Here is a 22,931-nt window from a genome sequence, read left to right on the forward strand (position 1 = left end):
TGATTTGACAGGTTTTATAAAGTGTATATGTGTGAAATATGATCCAAGTGTTGATTTGACAGGTTTTATAAAGTGTATATGTGTGAAATATGCTTTAAGTGTTGACTTTGAGAGGTTTTTTAAAGTGTATATGTGTGAAATATGATCCAAGTGTTGATTTGACAGGTTTTATAAAGTGTATATGTGTGAAATATGATCCAAGTGTTGATTTGACAGGTTTTATAAAGTGTATATGTGTGAAATATGCTTTAAGTGTTGACTTTGAGAGGTTTTTTAAAGTGTATATGTGTGAAATATGATCCAAGTGTTGATTTGACAGGTTTTATAAAGTGTATATGTGTGAAATATGATCCAAGTGTTGATTTGACAGGTTTTATAAAGTGTATATGTGTGAAATATGATCCAAGTGTTGATTTGACAGGTTTTATAAAGTGTAATGTGTGAAATATGATCCAAGTGTTGTGACAGGTTTTATAAAGTGTATATGTGTGAAATATGCTTTAAGTGTTGACTTTGAGAGGTTTTTTAAAGTGTATATGTGTGAAATATGCTTTAAGTGTTGACTTTGAGAGGTTTTTTAAAGTGTATATGTGTGAAATATGCTTTGTTGACTTTGAGAGGTTTTATAAAGTGTATATGTGTGAAATATGATCCAAGTGTTGATTTGACATGTTTTATAAAGTGTATATGTGTTTGATCCAAGTGTTGATTTGACAGGTTTTATAAAGTGTATATGTGTGAAATATGATCCAAGTGTTGACTTTGAGAGGTTTTTTAAAGTGTATATGTGTGAAATATGATCCAAGTGTTGATTTGACAGGGTTTATAAAGTGTAATGTGTGAAATATGATCCAAGTGTTGATTTGACAGGTTTTATAAAGTGTATAAGTGTGAAATATGCTTTAAGTGTTGACTTTGAGAGGTTTTTTAATGTGTATATGTGTGAAATATGATCCAAGTGTTGATTTGACAGGTTTTATAAAGTGTATATGTGTGAAATATGATCCAAGTGTTGATTTGACAGGTTTTATAAAGTGTATATGTGTGAAATATGCTTTAAGTGTTGACTTTGAGAGGTTTTTTAAAGTGTATATGTGTGAAATATGCTTTAAGTGTTGACTTTGAGAGGTTTTTTAAAGTGTATATGTGTGAAATATGCTTTAAGTGTTGACTTTGAGAGGTTTTTTAAAGTGTATATGTGTGAAATATGCTTCCTTTCGTTCATTAATGGTGAAACGCTGCCGTTTGGTGGCCGAAAGCGCGCATCGCACCTCATTGAAAATACAAAGGGGGGTTTAAAGCTAAAACGAGTATTTAGTACTATAAACACTCTTTGCATTTCAGATTAATGTATCTGTTAACGTTGACGGTGTTTCTATACAAGCTGAGAGTATTGTGCGGTCATTAAACTGCTCTTAAGTGAGACATATCTTTGTATATCTTTGTATATATTTGTAATATTTTGATATATATTGTTCATTTTACTGAGAAAACAAATTCTGTAAGCAAATAATCCCACTTGATAGTTATATTAACTTGATTTAACTGAGAAAAACATTCAGTAATCAAATAACAACACTTGATATTGATATATAGTGTTCATTTGACTGAGAAAACAAATTCTGTAAGCAAATAATCCCACTTGATAGTTATATTAACTTGATTTAACTGAGAAAAACATTCAGTAATCAAATAACAACACTTGATATAGATATATATTGTTCATTTTACTGAGAAAACAAATTCTGTAAGCAAATAATCCCCCTTGATAGTTATATTAACTTGATTTAACTGAGAAAAACATTCAGTAATCAAATAACAACGCTTGATATTGATATATATTGTTCATTTGACTGAGAAAACAAATTCTGTAAGCAAATAATCCCACTTGATAGTTATATTAACTTGATTTAACTGAGAAAAACATTCAGTAATCAAATAACAACGCTTGATATTGATATATAGTGTTCATTTGACTGAGAAAACAAATTCTGTAAGCAAATAATCCCACTTCATAGTTATATTGACTTGATTTAACTGAGAAAAACATTCAGTAATCAAATAACAACACTTGATATTGATATATAGTGTTCATTTGACTGAGAAAACAAATTCTGTAAGCAAATAATCCCACTTGATAGTTATATTAACTTGATTTAACTGAGAAAAACATTCAGTAATCAAATAACAACACTTGATATTGATATATAGTGTTCATTTGACTGAGAAAACAAATTCTGTAAGCAAATAATCCCACTTGACAGTTATATTAACTTGATTTAACTGAGAAAAACATTCAGTAATCAAATAACAACACTTGATATTGATATATAGTGTTCATTTGACTGAGAAAACAAATTCTGTAAGCAAATAATCCCACTTGACAGTTATATTAACTTGATTTAACTGAGAAAAACATTCAGTAATCAAATAACAACACTTGATATTGATATATAGTGTTCATTTGACTGAGAAAACAAATTCTGTAAGCAAATAATCCCACTTGATAGTTATATTAACTTGATTTAACTGAGAAAAACATTCAGTAATCAAATAACAACACTTGATATAGATATATAGTGTTCATTTTACTGAGAAAACAAATTCTGTAAGCAAATAATCCCACTTGATAGTTATATTAACTTGATTTAACTGAGAAAAACATTCAGTAATCAAATAACAACACTTGATATAGATATATATTGTTCATTTTACTGAGAAAACAAATTCTGTAAGCAAATAATCCCACTTGATAGTTATATTAACTTGATTTAACTGAGAAAAACATTCAGTAATCAAATAACAACACTTGATATTGATATATAGTGTTCATTTGACTGAGAAAACAAATTCTGTAAGCAAATAATCCCACTTGACAGTTATATTAACTTGATTTAACTGAGAAAAACATTCAGTAATCAAATAACAACACTTGATATTGATATATAGTGTTCATTTGACTGAGAAAACAAATTCTGTAAGCAAATAATCCCACTTGACAGTTATATTAACTTGATTTAACTGAGAAAAACATTCAGTAATCAAATAACAACACTTGATATTGATATATAGTGTTCATTTGACTGAGAAAACAAATTCTGTAAGCAAATAATCCCACTTGACAGTTATATTAACTTGATTTAACTGAGAAAAACATTCAGTAATCAAATAACAACACTTGATATTGATATATAGTGTTCATTTGACTGAGAAAACAAATTCTGTAAGCAAATAATCCCACTTGATAGTTATATTAACTTGATTTAACTGAGAAAAAAACTGACAGGTTTTTTAAAGTGTATATGTGTGAAATATGCTTTAAGTGTTGACTTTGAGAGGTTTTTTAAAGTGTATATGTGTGAAATATGCTTCAAGTGTTGACTTTGAGAGGTTTTTTAAAGTGTATATGTGTGAAATATGCTTTAAAGTTGACTTTGAGAGGTTTTTTAATGTGTATATGTGTGAAATATGCTTCCTTTCGTTCATTAATGGTGAAACGCTGCCGTTTGGTGGCCGAAAGCGCGCATCGCACCTCATTGAAGGAAAATATACACACGGTTTATCTAAGTCCGTTTAAAATGGGATGGGCGAAGGAAAGTTGAGCAAAAGCTCCTGAAAATAGTCTAGGGGGAGTTACGCGGTGTCATTTGTTTGAATTTATTAGAAAGAGAACCGTGCCGGCAACTTAAAAACAGTATGCGGCTTCAGATGACATCATTCGGTACGGAGCGTCGCGGGGGACAAAAGAGTGAAAGCTATACACCGCGCGGCGACGCCTCCCGCGAGATACTTCCGGTTCGTCGTCAGGGGAGGAGGTCAAAACAAAGATGGAGGGCGCCGCATGGCGGGTGAGTCAACTTTTACTTTAAAACGGGCTAGAATGACACATCCGCGACATTCTAGTGGGTGTTAAAGACGGCGAAGGGATCTCTGAGATAAGTTTGAGGCCAACTGTGAGCAAAAGAGGACCGTGACGTCGAAAAACGGTCAAAAACGGTCGAAAAAAAAAACGGTCGCGTTTGACGGTTGGGGGGGTGGGGGGCGGGGGGGACGCGTTATCGATCGTAGGGGAGCTTAAAATGGCTTTCCATAAAGCCACGCTTAACCAAATAAGCTTTTCCGGGTTCTTTACAGAGGGAAGGAAGTCAGTAATCAAATAACAACACTTGATATTGATATATATTGTTCATTTGACTGATAAAATCAATTCTGTAAGCAAATAATCCCACTTGATAGTTATATTAACTTGATTTAACTGAGAAAAACATTCAGTAATCAAATAACAACACTTGATATTGATATATAGTGTTCATTTGACTGAGAAAACAAATTCTGTAAGCAAATAATCCCACTTGATAGTTATATTAACTTGATTTAACTGAGAAAAACATTCAGTAATCAAATAACAACACTTGATATTGATATATAGTGTTCATTTGACTGATAAAATCAATTCTGTAAGCAAATAATCCCACTTGATAGTTATATTAACTTGATTTAACTGAGAAAAACATTCAGTAATCAAATAACAACACTTGATATTGATATATATTGTTCATTTTACTGAGAAAACAAATTCTGTAAGCAAATAATCCCACTTCATTTATTATTAGTAGTAGTATTGTTGTTATTATTATGATATAGTATCAATATGCATGTGTTTTTCAGCTCCTACCATGGGTACAGGTACGAAAAGTGACTGAAGCTTTTAAAGGACAACCGACACTTTTGCACAACTTGTTTTCCATCAACAAAAATGACTTCAAATGACTTCTACATGACTTCAAATGACTTCTACATGCCCAGGTGAGCTGTTACGGACGCTTGACAGCGTACTGTCATATTCTATATTATTACTATTATTAGTATTGTTGTTATTATTATGATATAGTATCAATATGCATGTGTTTTTCAGCTCCTACCATGGGCACAGGTACAGGCTTTTAAAGGACAACCGACACTTTTGCGAAAAGTGACAAATGAAGACTTTTGCCCGGGTGAAACGCTTGACAACTGTCATATTCTATATTATTATTAGTAGTAGTATTGTTGTTATTATTATGATATAGTATCAATATGCATGTTATTTTCAGCATGGGCACAGGTACGAAAAGTGACTGAAGCTTTTAAAGGACAACCGACACTTTTGCACAACTTCAAATGACTTCAAATGACTTCTACATGCCTGGGTGAGCTGTTACGGACGCTTGACAGCGTACTGTCATATTCTATATTATTACTATTATTAGTATTGTTGTTATTATTATGATATAGTATCAATATGCATGTGTTTTTCAGCTCCTACCATGGGTACAGGTACGAAAAGTGACTGAAGCTTTTAAAGGACAACCGACACTTTTGCGCAACATCATCAAGAAAAATGAAAATGACTTCAAATGACTTCAAATGACTTCTACATGCCCGGGTGAGCTGTTACGGACGCTTGACAGCGTACTGTCATATTCTATATTATTACTATTATTAGTATTGTTGTTATTATTATGATATAGTATCAATATGCATGTTATTTTCAGCTCCTACCATGGGCACAGGTACGAAAAGTGACTGAAGCTTTTAAAGGACAACCGACACTTTTGCACAACTTGTTTTCCATCAAGAAAAATGACTTCAAATGACTTCTACATGACTTCAAATGACTTCTACATGCCCAGGTGAGCTGTTACGGACGCTTGACAGCGTACTGTCATATTCTATATTATTACTATTATTAGTATTGTTGTTATTATTATGATATAGTATCAATATGCATGTGTTTTTCAGCTCCTACCATGGGTACAGGTACGAAAAGTGACTGAAGCTTTTAAAGGACAACCGACACTTTTGCGCAACATCAAGAAAAATGACTTCAAATGACTTCTACATGACTTCAAATGACTTCTACATGCCCAGGTGAGCTGTTACGGACGCTTGACAGCGTACTGTCATATTCTATATTATTACTATTATTAGTATTGTTGTTATTATTATGATATAGTATCAATATGCATGTTATTTTCAGCTCCTACCATGGGCACAGGTACGAAAAGTGACTGAAGCTTTTAAAGGACAACCGACACTTTTGCGCAACATCAAGAAAAATGACTTCAAATGACTTCAAATGACTTCTACATGCCTGGGTGAGCTGTTACGGACGCTTGACAGCGTACTGTCATATTCTATATTATTACTATTATTAGTATTGTTGTTATTATTATGATATAGTATCAATATGCATGTGTTTTTCAGCTCCTACCATGGGTACAGGTACGAAAAGTGACTGAAGCTTTTAAAGGACAACCGACACTTTTGCGCAACATCAAGAAAAATGACTTCAAATGACTTCAAATGACTTCAAATGACTTCTACATGCCCAGGTGAGCTGTTACGGACGCTTGACAGCGTACTGTCATATTCTATATTATTACTATTATTAGTATTGTTGTTATTATTATGATATAGTATCAATATGCATGTGTTTTTCAGCTCCTACCATGGGTACAGGTACGAAAAGTGACTGAAGCTTTTAAAGGACAACCGACACTTTTGCGCAACATCAAGAAAAATGACTTCAAATGACTTCAAATGACTTCAAATGACTTCTACATGCCCAGGTGAGCTGTTACGGACGCTTGACAGCGTACTGTCATATTCTATATTATTACTATTATTAGTATTGTTGTTATTATTATGATATAGTATCAATATGCATGTGTTTTTCAGCTCCTACCATGGGTACAGGTACGAAAAGTGACTGAAGCTTTTAAAGGACAACCGACACTTTTGCGCAACATCAAGAAAAATGACTTCAAATGACTTCAAATGACTTCAAATGACTTCTACATGCCCGGGTGAGCTGTTACGTACGCTTGACAGCGTGCTGTCATATTCTATATTATTATTTGTAGTAGTATTGTTGTTATTATTATGATATAGTATCTATATACTGATGAAATGTATTCTTATGATGAAATGAAATGGATTATTATGATGAAACCACACTGCACGAGTCCAACTTTGACGTTTTCTCTCTTTCAGTGCGGGTTAAATGCTCAGCCAGCACTTCCGCAATGAGATTCCAAAGTCATCTGAAGTCAAGGGAGTCAAGGAGGGCCGCTTAAGAGTTGCGGACGACGTCAAGACAATACAGGGTATGTATTGGATTGGATTGGATTGGATTTGCCTTTATTAGTCTCGCGGTAAAGAAACAATATTGATGAAATAAATCCTCCCTAAATAACTCCCTCCACAGTCGCAGTTGTCCTTTCCGTCCGCCAGAGGGCTCCAGAGACCTTCCGAACGAGCCGGCCGCCGGCCAGCCGCCGGCCGTCTCCCCGGTCATAACGCGGTGCTATATTTCAAGCAGACCTCACTTTGGCCTTTTTCTCGGTTTGTTTTGCTTTTGCCTAGAATAACTGATTTTTAAATGACCTCGTCGCTAGGTTTGCCGTCTGAGGAAGATCCGGATACGGCGAGTGACTGGCCGGCCGCTCACCTGGACGACGCGCGACGACTTCCGACGCCGACGTCCTGGGTACGGCGAGCTGCGTCCGTAACGACGAGTAAGGCCATCGTCGTCATTCTTTCCTGGCTTTTTGCTGCTTCCCGGTTGTATTGAATTTCTTTGACATCCTAGACGTACGGCGCTACCTCACTCGACGTTTCTAATCGAGGCGTGTGGCCCGTTGTCAATCGTCTGTCTTTTTTTGCCCTTTGTCCTTGACAGGCGGCGGGCGGCGGGCGGCGGGCGGCGAGCGGCTTTGCGGCGGCGAGCTACGGCAGGAGCGCAGCGGGCTTTGCGGAGCCCAATATAATATTCGATTCAATTTCAATAAAATTGAAATGCTCATTTCAGTCAAAAGTGTGTCGTCCCTCGTTCTTGTCCATCACCTCCGCGAATATGCTCCAAGTGTTGACTTTGACAGGTTTTATAAAGTGTATAAGTGTGAAATATGATCCAGTGTTGATTTGACAGGTTTTATAAAGTGTATAAGTGTGAAATATGCACCCATGACTGACAGGTTTTATAAAGTGTATAAGTGTGAAATATGCACCCAGTGCTGACTGACAGGTTTTTTAAAATGTATAAGTGTAAAATATGACTTTGACAGGTTTTATAAAGTGTATAAGTGTGAAATATGCACCCAGTGCTGTGACAGGTTTTATAAAGTGTATAAGTGTGAAATACACCCAGTGCTGACTGACAGGTTTTATAAAGTGTATAAGTGTGAAATATGCACCCAGTGCTGACTGACAGGTTTTATAAAGTGTATAAGTGTGAAATATGCACCCAGTGCTGACTGACAGGTTTTATAAAGTGTATAAGTGTGAAATATGCACCCAGTGCTGACTGACAGGTTTTATAAAGTGTATAAGTGTGAAATATGCACCCAGTGCTGACTGACAGGTTTTATAAAGTGTATAAGTGTGAAATATGCACCCAGTGCTGACTGACAGGTTTTTTAAAGTGTATAAGTGTGAAATATGCACCCAGTGCTGACTGACAGGTTTTATAAAGTGTATAAGTGTGAAATATGCACCCAGTGCTGACTGACAGGTTTTATAAAGTGTATAAGTGTGAAATATGCACCCAGTGCTGACTTTGACGTCAGGCGTCGGCCGGGATGAAAGCAATAGCGTATAAGACCACGGTCGGAGACGGGAAGCGGAGCTGAAGATGTCGAGGTTTCCTTTGGGAGCTACCGGGTCGGATAGGACGGGAGAGAAAGGATGCTGAGCCTTAGCCTTCAAGTGCCAGGCGGGAGACCGAGAGAGAGGAAGAACGGCTTTACGGATGCTGTCAAAGAGGACGCCGCGTCGCTTCGTGTGAGCGGGTTGGCTAGATGATGCGACTTCCGGATAGAGTCGAGGTTCCTTATTAGGACGACTCGTGTGCGTCGGATGGAGGGAGGGAGAAGGTTATTGACACGTGTGGCTCCCGTAGGCTCTCATCAGACCGACTCGCGGGAGCGCATCCTTTGACCCGCGCCGGCCGGGCATCACCGGTATAGAAGTAGAAGGCGCGAATACGATTCGCTCATACGGTTACACGCGCGAAGCCAGCCGGCGCCGGAGAAGAGGATGCGCAAAGCCGGGATAGGTGGAGGACATTGATTCGATGCGGCGAGCCCCTGAGGGGAAAAGCCGAAAGGAAAGGAAGAAGACGGCAAAGACGGTGATTATATCAACCTCTGAAATGGAGCGCCCCGGGGGTTTCCCTTTTTTTTTTTTTTTTTTTTGAAACAGTTTTGCACATTTGCACAGCTTCAGGTTGACGTTTTTATACTTTCACGCTCAGAATATCTCATTTTCTATCATTTAGCCCCTTTACCCCCTTCAAATCGCTGCCCCCGACTTCCCCCCGACTGCAAATTCCCCCGTTTGCGGGAGGAATAAGGGGTTTCTGATATTTTGCCACCTCCTCCATCAAACAGCTGTGCTCAAAAAGCCCCCCGCAGCCGGCATACGGTGAACGGACGGGGCTCCGCGCGTGGCTTTGACTGAGAAAAAAAAAGAAAAGACACACTATTCAAAGCAAAAGGCTGTTTGAGGGCGATAAACGTGTGTTTATTGACGCCGTAGGATGGCTACGCGGCGTGGCTAACTTTTAGCTTCGTGAGGACTAGGGGGGAAACGGCCCGGACGGCGCGGAGCGGGTGGAACTACAACTCGGGGCGCGCTCTCCATAGGAAAGAATGGGATCCGGGGCGATAGACGACTACTACTCCCAGAATGCCGCGCGCCCGACCGACCAATCGCGACGCCCGTTCGGCGAGGGGCGGGTCGAGGCGGCGGCTCCCTCCGCTCCCTCTCTCGCTCCTCGGCCGAAACGCGTGGCTGCCGGGGCAGGCGACGAGGGAACTCGGCCGGAGCGGCGCGTCGGAGGTCGTCGACGGTCCAAAACGTAAGTTATCTCCCCCCTCGCGCCGTCACGGTGGCCGTAGCCGGCGCGGCGGCGCGTGAAAGCTCGCTTCGGCCGTGTAAAAGGGCCCGGCGGTCGCGTGGAAGCCTGCTCCGGTAGCGGTTAGCCGCTAGCGCTAACGGGGCCTCCACTGCGAGAGCCGGGTAGTTTAGCCACTAAAAATCACTTCTAAAGTCGTTTTTGTTATTCTAAGGCGTGTAGTTTTAGTTAATCAGACGATATCCTACCGTTAGGTGATACTTTAAGGTTAGGGTTACTGTTTGGGCACACTAGACAGGGTGCTGCCACATTCTATATTATTATTAGTAGTAGTAGTAGTAGTAGTATTAGTAGTATTGTTGTTATTATGATATAGTATCAATATGCATGTTATTTTCAGCTCCTATCATGGGCGCAGGTACGAAAAGTGACTGAAGCTTTTAAAGGACAACCGACACTTTTGCACAACTTGTTTTCCATCAACAAAAATGACTTCAAATGACTTCTACATGACTTCAAATGACTTCTACATGCCCAGGTGAGCTGTTACGGACGCTTGACAGCGTACTGTCATATTCTATATTATTACTATTATTAGTATTGTTGTTATTATTATGATATAGTATCAATATGCATGTTATTTTCAGCTCCTATCATGGGCACAGGTACGAAAAGTGACTGAAGCTTTTAAAGGACAACCGACACTTTTGCACAACTTGTTTTCCATCAACAAAAATGACTTCAAATGGCTTCAAATGACTTCAAATGACTTCTACATGCCCAGGTGAGCTGTTCCGGACGCTTGACAGCGTGCTGTCATATTCTATATTATTATATTAGTAGTATTGTTGTTATTATTATGATATAGTATCAATATGCATGTTATTTTCAGCTCCTATCATGGGCACAGGTACGAAAAGTGACTGAAGCTTTTAAAGGACAACCGACACTTTTGCACAACTTGTTTTCCATCAACAAAAATGACTTCAAATGACTTCTACATGACTTCAAATGACTTCTACATGCCCAGGTGAGCTGTTACGGACGCTTGACAGCGTACTGTCATATTCTATATTATTACTATTATTAGTATTGTTGTTATTATTATGATATAGTATCAATATGCATGTTATTTTCAGCTCCTATCATGGGCACAGGTACGAAAAGTGACTGAAGCTTTTAAAGGACAACCGACACTTTTGCACAACTTGTTTTCCATCAACAAAAATGACTTCAAATGGCTTCAAATGACTTCAAATGACTTCTACATGCCCAGGTGAGCTGTCACGGACGCTTGACAGCGTACTGTCATATTCTATATTATTACTATTATTAGTATTGTTGTTATTATTATGATATAGTATCAATATGCATGTTATTTTCAGCTCCTATCATGGGCACAGGTACGAAAAGTGACTGAAGCTTTTAAAGGACAACCGACACTTTTGCACAACTTGTTTTCCATCAACAAAAATGACTTCAAATGACTTCTACATGACTTCAACATGCCCAGGTGAGCTGTTACGGACGCTTGACAGCGTACTGTCATATTCTATATTATTACTATTATTAGTATTGTTGTTATTATTATGATATAGTATCAATATGCATGTTATTTTCAGCTCCTACCATGGGCTTGACAGGTACGAAAAGTGACTGAAGCTTTTAAAGGACAATATGCATGACAGCTCCTTCATGGGCACAGGTACGAAAAGTGACTGAAGCTTTTAAAGGACAACCGACACTTTTGCACAACTTGTTTTCCATCAACAAAAATGACTTCAAATGACTTCTACATGACTTCAAATGACTTCTACATGCCCAGGTGAGCTGTTACGGACGCTTGACAGCGTACTGTCATATTCTATATTATTACTATTATTAGTATTGTTGTTATTATTATGATATAGTATCAATATGCATGTTATTTTCAGCTCCTATCATGGGCACAGGTACGAAAAGTGACTGAAGCTTTTAAAGGACAACCGACACTTTTGCACAACTTGTTTTCCATCAACAAAAATGACTTCAAATGACTTCTACATGACTTCAAATGACTTCTACATGCCCAGGTGAGCTGTTACGGACGCTTGACAGCGTACTGTCATATTCTATATTATTACTATTAGTAGTATTGTTGTTATTATTATGATATAGTATCAATATGCATGTTATTTTCAGCTCCTATCATGGGCACAGGTACGAAAAGTGACTGAAGCTTTTAAAGGACAACCGACACTTTTGCACAACTTGTTTTCCATCAACAAAAATGACTTCAAATGACTTCTACATGACTTCAAATGACTTCTACATGCCCAGGTGAGCTGTTACGGACGCTTGACAGCGTACTGTCATATTCTATATTATTACTATTATTAGTATTGTTGTTATTATTATGATATAGTATCAATATGCATGTTATTTTCAGCTCCTATCATGGGCACAGGTACGAAAAGTGACTGAAGCTTTTAAAGGACAACCGACACTTTTGCACAACTTGTTTTCATCATCAAAAAAAAATGACTTCAAATGACTTCTACATGACTTCAAATGACTTCTACATGCCCAGGTGAGCTGTTACGGACGCTTGACAGCGTACTGTCATATTCTATATTATTACTATTATTAGTATTGTTGTTATTATTATGATATAGTATCAATATGCATGTTATTTTCAGCTCCTATCATGGGCACAGGTACGAAAAGTGACTGAAGCTTTTAAAGGACAACCGACACTTTTGCACAACTTGTTTTCCATCAACAAAAATGACTTCAAATGACTTCTACATGACTTCAAATGACTTCTACATGCCCAGGTGAGCTGTTACGGACGCTTGACAGCGTACTGTCATATTCTATATTATTACTATTATTAGTATTGTTGTTATTATTATGATATAGTATCAATATGCATGTTATTTTCAGCTCCTATCATGGGCACAGGTACGAAAAGTGACTGAAGCTTTTAAAGGACAACCGACACTTTTGCACAACTTGTTTTCCATCAACAAAAATGACTTCAAATGACTTCTACATGACTTCAAATGACTTCTACATGCCCAGGTGAGCTGTTACGGACGCTTGACAGCGTACTGTCATATTCTATATTATTACTATTATTAGTATTGTTGTTATTATTATGATATAGTATCAATATGCATGTTATTTTCAGCTCCTATCATGGGCACAGGTACGAAAAGTGACTGAAGCTTTTAAAGGACAACCGACACTTTTGCACAACTTGTTTTCCATCAACAAAAATGACTTCAAATGACTTCTACATGACTTCAAATGACTTCTACATGCCCAGGTGAGCTGTTACGGACGCTTGACAGCGTACTGTCATATTCTATATTATTACTATTATTAGTATTGTTGTTATTATTATGATATAGTATCAATATGCATGTTATTTTCAGCTCCTATCATGGGCACAGGTACGAAAAGTGACTGAAGCTTTTAAAGGACAACCGACACTTTTGCACAACTTGTTTTCCATCAACAAAAATGACTTCAAATGACTTCTACATGACTTCAAATGACTTCTACATGCCCAGGTGAGCTGTTACGGACGCTTGACAGCGTACTGTCATATTCTATATTATTACTATTATTAGTATTGTTGTTATTATTATGATATAGTATCAATATGCATGTTATTTTCAGCTCCTATCATGGGCACAGGTACGAAAAGTGACTGAAGCTTTTAAAGGACAACCGACACTTTTGCACAACTTGTTTTCCATCAACAAAAATGACTTCAAATGACTTCTACATGACTTCAAATGACTTCTACATGCCCAGGTGAGCTGTTACGGACGCTTGACAGCGTACTGTCATATTCTATATTATTACTATTATTAGTATTGTTGTTATTATTATGATATAGTATCAATATGCATGTTATTTTCAGCTCCTATCATGGGCACAGGTACGAAAAGTGACTGAAGCTTTTAAAGGACAACCGACACTTTTGCACAACTTGTTTTCCATCAACAAAAATGACTTCAAATGACTTCTACATGACTTCAAATGACTTCTACATGCCCAGGTGAGCTGTTACGGACGCTTGACAGCGTACTGTCATATTCTATATTATTACTATTATTAGTATTGTTGTTATTATTATGATATAGTATCAATATGCATGTTATTTTCAGCTCCTATCATGGGCACAGGTACGAAAAGTGACTGAAGCTTTTAAAGGACAACCGACACTTTTGCACAACTTGTTTTCCATCAACAAAAATGACTTCAAATGACTTCTACATGACTTCAAATGACTTCTACATGCCCAGGTGAGCTGTTACGGACGCTTGACAGCGTACTGTCATATTCTATATTATTACTATTATTAGTATTGTTGTTATTATTATGATATAGTATCAATATGCATGTTATTTTCAGCTCCTATCATGGGCACAGGTACGAAAAGTGACTGAAGCTTTTAAAGGACAACCGACACTTTTGCACAACTTGTTTTCCATCAACAAAAATGACTTCAAATGACTTCTACATGACTTCAAATGACTTCTACATGCCCAGGTGAGCTGTTACGGACGCTTGACAGCGTACTGTCATATTCTATATTATTACTATTATTAGTATTGTTGTTATTATTATGATATAGTATCAATATGCATGTTATTTTCAGCTCCTATCATGGGCACAGGTACGAAAAGTGACTGAAGCTTTTAAAGGACAACCGACACTTTTGCACAACTTGTTTTCCATCAACAAAAATGACTTCAAATGACTTCTACATGACTTCAAATGACTTCTACATGCCCAGGTGAGCTGTTACGGACGCTTGACAGCGTACTGTCATATTCTATATTATTACTATTATTAGTATTGTTGTTATTATTATGATATAGTATCAATATGCATGTTATTTTCAGCTCCTATCATGGGCACAGGTACGAAAAGTGACTGAAGCTTTTAAAGGACAACCGACACTTTTGCACAACATCAAGAAGAAAAAAAAATGACTTCAAATGACTTCTACATGACTTCAAATGACTTCTACATGCCCAGGTGAGCTGTTACGGACGCTTGACAGCGTACTGTCATATTCTATATTATTACTATTATTAGTATTGTTGTTATTATTATGATATAGTATCAATATGCATGTTATTTTCAGCTCCTATCATGGGCACAGGTACGAAAAGTGACTGAAGCTTTTAAAGGACAACCGACACTTTTGCACAACTTGTTTTCCATCAACAAAAATGACTTCAAATGACTTCTACATGACTTCAAATGACTTCTACATGCCCAGGTGAGCTGTTACGGACGCTTGACAGCGTGCTGTCATATTCTATATTATTATTAGTAGTAGTATTGTTGTTATTATTATGATATAGTATCAATATGCATGTTATTTTCAGCTCCTATCATGGGCACAGGTACGAAAAGTGACTGAAGCTTTTAAAGGACAACCGACACTTTTGCACAACTTGTTTTCCATCAACAAAAATGACTTCAAATGACTTCTACATGACTTCAAATGACTTCTACATGCCCAGGTGAGCTGTTACGGACGCTTGACAGCGTACTGTCATATTCTATATTATTACTATTATTAGTATTGTTGTTATTATTATGATATAGTATCAATATGCATGTTATTTTCAGCTCCTATCATGGGCACAGGTACGAAAAGTGACTGAAGCTTTTAAAGGACAACCGACACTTTTGCACAACTTGTTTTCCATCAACGAAAAATGACTTCAAATGACTTCTACATGACTTCAAATGACTTCTACATGCCCAGGTGAGCTGTTACGGACGCTTGACAGCGTACTGTCATATTCTATATTATTACTATTATTAGTATTGTTGTTATTATTATGATATAGTATCAATATGCATGTTATTTTCAGCTCCTATCATGGGCACAGGTACGAAAAGTGACTGAAGCTTTTAAAGGACAACCGACACTTTTGCACAACTTGTTTTCCATCAACAAAAATGACTTCAAATGACTTCTACATGACTTCAAATGACTTCTACATGCCCAGGTGAGCTGTTACGGACGCTTGACAGCGTACTGTCATATTCTATATTATTACTATTATTAGTATTGTTGTTATTATTATGATATAGTATCAATATGCATGTTATTTTCAGCTCCTATCATGGGCACAGGTACGAAAAGTGACTGAAGCTTTTAAAGGACAACCGACACTTTTGCACAACTTGTTTTCCATCAACAAAAATGACTTCAAATGACTTCTACATGACTTCAAATGACTTCTACATGCCCAGGTGAGCTGTTACGGACGCTTGACAGCGTACTGTCATATTCTATATTATTACTATTATTAGTATTGTTGTTATTATTATGATATAGTATCAATATGCATGTTATTTTCAGCTCCTATCATGGGCACAGGTACGAAAAGTGACTGAAGCTTTTAAAGGACAACCGACACTTTTGCACAACTTGTTTTCCATCAACAAAAATGACTTCAAATGACTTCTACATGACTTCAAATGACTTCTACATGCCCAGGTGAGCTGTTACGGACGCTTGACAGCGTACTGTCATATTCTATATTATTACTATTATTAGTATTGTTGTTATTATTATGATATAGTATCAATATGCATGTTATTTTCAGCTCCTATCATGGGCACAGGTACGAAAAGTGACTGAAGCTTTTAAAGGACAACCGACACTTTTGCACAACTTGTTTTCCATCAACAAAAATGACTTCAAATGACTTCTACATGACTTCAAATGACTTCTACATGCCCAGGTGAGCTGTTACGGACGCTTGACAGCGTGCTGTCATATTCTATATTATTATTAGTAGTAGTATTGTTGTTATTATTATGATATAGTATCAATATGCATGTTATTTTCAGCTCCTATCATGGGCACAGGTACGAAAAGTGACTGAAGCTTTTAAAGGACAACCGACACTTTTGCACAACTTGTTTTCCATCAACAAAAATGACTTCAAATGACTTCTACATGACTTCAAATGACTTCTACATGCCCAGGTGAGCTGTTACGGACGCTTGACAGCGTACTGTCATATTCTATATTATTACTATTATTAGTATTGTTGTTATTATTATGATATAGTATCAATATGCATGTTATTTTCAGCTCCTATCATGGGCACAGGTACGAAAAGTGACTGAAGCTTTTAAAGGACAACCGACACTTTTGCACAACTTGTTTTCCATCAACAAAAATGACTTCTACATGACTTCAAATGACTTCTACATGCCCAGGTGAGCTGTTACGGACGCTTGACAGCGTACTGTCATATTCTATATTATTACTATTATTAGTATTGTTGTTATTATTATGATATAGTATCAATATGCATGTGTTTTTCAGCTCCTACCATGGGTACAGGTACGAAAAGTGACTGAAGCTTTTAAAGGACAACCGACACTTTTGCACAACTTGTTTTCCATCAACAAAAATGACTTCAAATGACTTCTACATGACTTCAAATGACTTCTACATGCCCAGGTGAGCTGTTACGGACGCTTGACAGCGTACTGTCATATTCTATATTATTACTATTATTAGTATTGTTGTTATTATTATGATATAGTATCAATATGCATGTTATTTTCAGCTCCTATCATGGGCACAGGTACGAAAAGTGACTGAAGCTTTTAAAGGACAACCGACACTTTTGCACAACTTGTTTTCCATCAACAAAAATGACTTCTACATGACTTCAAATGACTTCTACATGCCCAGGTGAGCTGTTACGGACGCTTGACAGCGTGCTGTCATATTCTATATTATTATTAGTAGTAGTATTGTTGTTATTATTATGATATAGTATCAATATGCATGTTATTTTCAGCTCCTATCATGGGCACAGGTACGAAAAGTGACTGAAGCTTTTAAAGGACAACCGACACTTTTGCACAACTTGTTTTCCATCAAAAATGACTTCAAAAATGACTTCTACATGACTTCAAATGACTTCTACATGCCCAGGTGAGCTGTTACGGACGCTTGACAGCGTGCTGTCATATTCTATATTATTATTATTAGTAGTATTGTTGTTATTATTATGATATAGTATCAATATGCATGTTATTTTCAGCTCCTATCATGGGCACAGGTACGAAAAGTGACTGAAGCTTTTAAAGGACAACCGACACTTTTGCACAACTTGTTTTCCATCAACAAAAATGACTTCAAATGACTTCTACATGACTTCAAATGACTTCTACATGCCCAGGTGAGCTGTTACGGACGCTTGACAGCGTGCTGTCATATTCTATATTATTATTATTATTAGTATTGTTGTTATTATTATGATATAGTATCAATATGCATGTGTTTTTCAGCTCCTATCATGGGCACAGGTACGAAAAGTGACTGAAGCTTTTAAAGGACAACCGACACTTTTGCACAACTTGTTTTCCATCAACAAAAATGACTTCAAATGACTTCTACATGACTTCAAATGACTTCTACATGCCCAGGTGAGCTGTTACGGACGCTTGACAGCGTACTGTCATATTCTATATTATTACTATTATTAGTATTGTTGTTATTATTATGATATAGTATCAATATGCATGTTATTTTCAGCTCCTATCATGGGCACAGGTACGAAAAGTGACTGAAGCTTTTAAAGGACTTCAAATGACTTCAAATGACTTCTACATGCCTGGGTGAGCTGTTACGGACGCTTGACAGCGTACTGTCATATTCTATATTATTACTATTATTAGTATTGTTGTTATTATTATGATATAGTATCAATATGCATGTTATTTTCAGCTCCTACCATGGGCACAGGTATGAAAAGTGACTGAAGCTTTTAAAGGACAACCGACACTTTTGCTCAACTTTGTTTTCCATCAAGAAAAATGACTTCAAATGACTTCAAATGACTTCTACATGCCTGGGTGAGCTGTTACGGACGCTTGACAGCGTGCTGTCATATTCTATATTATTACTATTATTAGTATTGTTGTTATTATTATGATATAGTATCAATATGCATGTGTTTTTCAGCTCCTACCATGTATGAAAAGTGACTGAAGCTTTTAAAGGACAACCGACACTTTTATCAAGAAAAATGACTTCATGACTTCAAATGACTTCAAATGACTTCTACATGCCCAGGTGAGCTTTACGGACGCTTGACAGCGTACTGTCTATTCATGGGTATCACAGGTACGAAAAGTGACTGAAGCTTTTAAAGGACAACCGACACTGATTGCTCAACTACCTTGTTTTCCATCAAGAAAAATGACTTCAAATGACTTCAAATGACTTCAAATGACCTCTACATGCCTGGGTGAACTATTACGGACGCTTGACAGCGTACTGTCATATTCTATATTATTACTATTATTAGTATTGTTGTTATTATTATGATATAGTATCAATGGCAAGGTATTCCCCATTCATTTCTATGCAGGTGCAGTACCTTCGTCGACCGCCAGGGTGAAGGCCTCCAAGCAGTACCTCAGGTGGCCACCTGAGGGCCCCCTAACCTACCTGTCAATCATGTAAAAAAAAAAAAAAAAGTGTTGCAGTCCCTCGTTTGTCCTCGTAGGGGGCGCTCGTCCCATTCATTTTGAATGGCAGGGTATTCCCCCATTCATTTCTATGCATGTGCAAAAAAAAAAGTCGCAGTACCTCGTTCGTCCTCCTAGGAGGCGCTTGTCCCATTCATTTTCAATGGCAATGTATTCCCCATTCATTTCTATGCAGGTGCAGTACCTTCGTCGACCGCCAGGGTGAAGGCCTCCAAGCGGTACCTCAGGTGGCCACCTGAGGGCCCCCTAACCTACCTGTCAATCATGTAAAAAAAAAAAAAAAAAAGTGTTGCAGTCCCTCGTTCGCCCTCGTAGGGGGCGCTCGTCCCATTCATTTTGAATGGCAGGGTATTCCCCCATTCATTTCTATGCATGTGCAAAAAAAAAGTCGCAGTACCTCGTTCGTCCTCCTAGGAGGCGCTTGTCCCATTCATTTTCAATGGCAATGTATTCCCCATTCATTTCTATGCAGGTGCAGTACCTTCGTCGACCGCCAGGGTGAAGGCCTCCAAGCGGTACCTCAGGTGGCCACCTGAGGGCCCCCTAACCTACCTGTCAATCATGTAAAAAAAAAAAAAAAAAAAAAGTGTTGCAGTACCTCGTTCGCCCTCGTAGGGGGCGCTCGTCCCATTCATTTTGAATGGCAGGGTATTCCCCCATTCATTTCTATGCATGTGCAAAAAAAAAGTCGCAGTACCTCGTTCGTCCTCCTAGGAGGCGCTTGTCCCATTCATTTTCAATGGCAATGTATTCCCCATTCATTTCTATGCAGGTGCAGTACCTTCGTCGACCGCCAGGGTGAAGGCCTCCAAGCGGTACCTCAGGTGGCCACCTGAGGGCCCCCTAACCTACCTGTCAATCATGTAAAAAAAAAAAAAAAAAAAAAGTGTTGCAGTACCTCGTTCGCCCTCGTAGGGGGCGCTCGTCCCATTCATTTGAATGGCAGGGTATTCCCCCATTCATTTCTATGCATGTGCAAAAAAAAAAGTCGCAGTACCTCGTTCGTCCTCCTAGGAGGCGCTTGTCCCATTCATTTTCAATGGCAATGTATTCCCCATTCATTTCTATGCAGGTGCAGTACCTTCGTCGACCGCCAGGGTGAAGGCCTCCAAGCGGTACCTCAGGTGGCCACCTGAGGGCCCCCTAACCTACCTGTCAATCATGTAAAAAAAAAAAAAAAAAAAAAGTGTTGCAAAGGGGGCGCTCGTCCCATTCATTTTGAATGGCAGGGTATTCCCCCATTCATTTCTATGCATGTGCAAAAAAAAAAGTTGCAGTACCTCGTTCGTCCTCCTAGGGGGCGCTCGTCCCATTCATTTTTGAATGGCAGGGTATTCCCCCATTCATTTCTATGCATGTCAATCAAAAAAAAAAAAAAAAAGTCGCAGTACCTCGTTCGTCCTCCTAGGAGGCGCTTGTCCCATTCATTTTCAATGGCAGGGTGTTCCCCATTCATTTCTATGCAGGTGCAGTACCTTCGTCGACCGCCAGGATGAAGGCCTCCAAGCAGTACCTCATGTGGCCACCTGAGGGCCCCCTAACCTACCTGTCAATCATGTTAAAAAAAAAAAAAATAAGTGTTGCAGTCCCTCGTTTGTCCTCGTAGGGGGCGCTCGTCCCATTCATTTTGAATGGCAGGGTATTCCCCCATTCATTTCTATGCATGTGCAAAAAAAAAGTCGCAGTACCTCGTTCGTCCTCCTAGGAGGCGCTTGTCCCATTCATTTTCAATGGCAATGTATTCCCCATTCATTTCTATGCAGGTGCAGTACCTTCGTCGACCGCCAGGATGAAGGCCTCCAAGCAGTACCTCATGTGGCCACCTGAGGGCCCCCTAACCTACCTGTCAATCATGTTAAAAAAAAAAAAAAAAAAGTAAGTGTTGCAGTCCCTCGTTTGTCCTCGTAGGGGGCGCTCGTCCCATTCATTTTGAATGGCAGGGTATTCCCCCATTCATTTCTATGCATGTGCAAAAAAAAAGTCGCAGTACCTCGTTCGTCCTCCTAGGAGGCGCTTGTCCCATTCATTTTCAATGGCAGGTGTTCCCCATTCATTTCTATGCAGGTGCAGTACCTTCGTCGACCGCCAGGATGAAGGCCTCCAAGCAGTACCTCATGTGGCCACCTGAGGGCCCCCTAACCTACCTGTCAATCATGTAAAAAAAAAAAAAAATAAGTGTTGCAGTCCCTCGTTTGTCCTCGCAGGGGGCGCTCGTCCCATTCATTTTGAATGGCAGGGTATTCCCCCATTCATTTCTATGCATGTGCAAAAAAAAAGTCGCAGTACCTCGTTCGTCCTCCTAGGAGGCGCTTGTCCCATTCATTTTCAATGGCAGGGTGTTCCCCATTCATTTCTATGCAGGTGCAGTACCTTCGTCGACCGCCAGGATGAAGGCCTCCAAGCAGTACCTCATGTGGCCACCTGAGGGCCCCTAACCTACCTGTCAATCATGTAAAAAAAAAAATAAGTGTTGCAGTCCCTCGTTTGTCCTCGCAGGGGGCGCTCGTCCCATTCATTTTGAATGGCAGGGTATTCCCCCATTCATTTCTATGCATGTGCAAAAAAAAAGTCGCAGTACCTCGTTCGTCCTCCTAGGAGGCGCTTGTCCCATTCATTTTCAATGGCAGGGTGTTCCCCATTCATTTCTATGCAGGTGCAGTACCTTCGTCGACCGCCAGGATGAAGGCCTCCAAGCAGTACCTCATGTGGCCACCTGAGGGCCCCCTAACCTACCTGTCAATCATGTTAAAAAAAAAAAAAATAAGTGTTGCAGTCCCTCGTTTGTCCTCGCAGGGGGCGCTCGTCCCATTCATTTTGAATGGCAGGGTATTCCCCCATTCATTTCTATGCATGTGCAAAAAAAAAGTCGCAGTACCTCGTTCGTCCTCCTAGGAGGCGCTTGTCCCATTCATTTTCAATGGCAGGGTGTTCCCCATTCATTTCTATGCAGGTGCAGTACCTTCGTCGAGTACCTTCGACCGCCAGGATGAAGGCCTCCAAGCAGTACCTCATGTGGCCACCTGAGGGCCCCCTAACCTACCTGTCAATCATGTAAAAAAAAAAAAAATAAGTGTTGCAGTCCCTCGTTTGTCCTCCAGCAGTCCTCCTAGCGGGCGCTCGTCCCATTCATTTTGAATGGCAGGGTATTCCCCCATTCATTTCTATGCATGTGCAAAAAAAAAGTCGCAGTACCTCGTTCGTCCTCCTAGGAGGCGCTTGTCCCATTCATTTTCAATGGCAAGGTATTCCCCATTCATTTCTATGCAGGTGCAAAAAAAAAGTCGCAGTACCTCGTTCGTCCTCCTAGGAGGCGCTTGTCCCATTCATTTTCAATGGCAAGGTGTTCCCCATTCATTTCTATGCAGGTGCAGTACCTTCGTCGACCGCCAGGATGAAGGCCTCCACGCAGTACCTCCGACAGGATGAAGGCCCCCGGAGGGCGCTATAACCCACCTGTCAAATAAAAAATAAAACATGTCGCAGTACCGTT

At 38.9% G+C, this 22,931-nt stretch overlaps 3 long non-coding RNA genes across 11 annotated transcripts; all 3 read left to right on the forward strand.

Moving 5' to 3' along the window:
• Positions 1-3,231: 3,231 nt before the first annotated feature.
• On the forward strand, positions 3,232-7,858 carry LOC148881310 (uncharacterized). Of its 8 annotated transcripts, XR_016113931.1 has the most exons (12): positions 3,232-3,848; positions 4,669-4,806; positions 5,535-5,672; positions 5,782-5,910; positions 6,020-6,137; positions 6,247-6,374; positions 6,484-6,611; positions 6,721-6,848; positions 7,036-7,148; positions 7,250-7,345; positions 7,440-7,559; positions 7,724-7,858. It is a non-coding gene; the product is annotated as an uncharacterized LOC148881310 (long non-coding RNA). The 8 variants fall into 8 exon arrangements; XR_016113924.1 differs by having other exon boundaries at positions 3,243-3,848; positions 7,250-7,559; XR_016113930.1 differs by lacking the exon at positions 6,020-6,137 and having other exon boundaries at positions 3,233-3,848; positions 7,250-7,559.
• A 9,166-nt stretch (positions 7,859-17,024) lies between these two features.
• LOC148881311 (uncharacterized) lies at positions 17,025-18,122 on the forward strand. 2 transcript variants are annotated; one of them, XR_016113932.1, is made up of 3 exons: positions 17,025-17,149; positions 17,506-17,633; positions 17,989-18,122. It is a non-coding gene; the product is annotated as an uncharacterized LOC148881311 (long non-coding RNA). The 2 variants fall into 2 exon arrangements; XR_016113933.1 differs by lacking the exon at positions 17,989-18,122 and adding an exon at positions 17,743-17,825.
• A 2,514-nt stretch (positions 18,123-20,636) lies between these two features.
• Positions 20,637-22,394, forward strand: LOC148881312 (uncharacterized). Its single transcript, XR_016113934.1, has 2 exons — positions 20,637-20,711; positions 21,318-22,394. It is a non-coding gene; the product is annotated as an uncharacterized LOC148881312 (long non-coding RNA).
• Positions 22,395-22,931: the final 537 nt, after the last annotated feature.

This window comes from Hippocampus bargibanti, unplaced genomic scaffold (assembly GCF_051943395.1).
Source record: "Hippocampus bargibanti isolate YZ-2025 unplaced genomic scaffold, ASM5194339v1 Contig00199, whole genome shotgun sequence".
In the NCBI taxonomy this organism is placed as follows: domain Eukaryota; kingdom Metazoa; phylum Chordata; class Actinopteri; order Syngnathiformes; family Syngnathidae; genus Hippocampus; species Hippocampus bargibanti.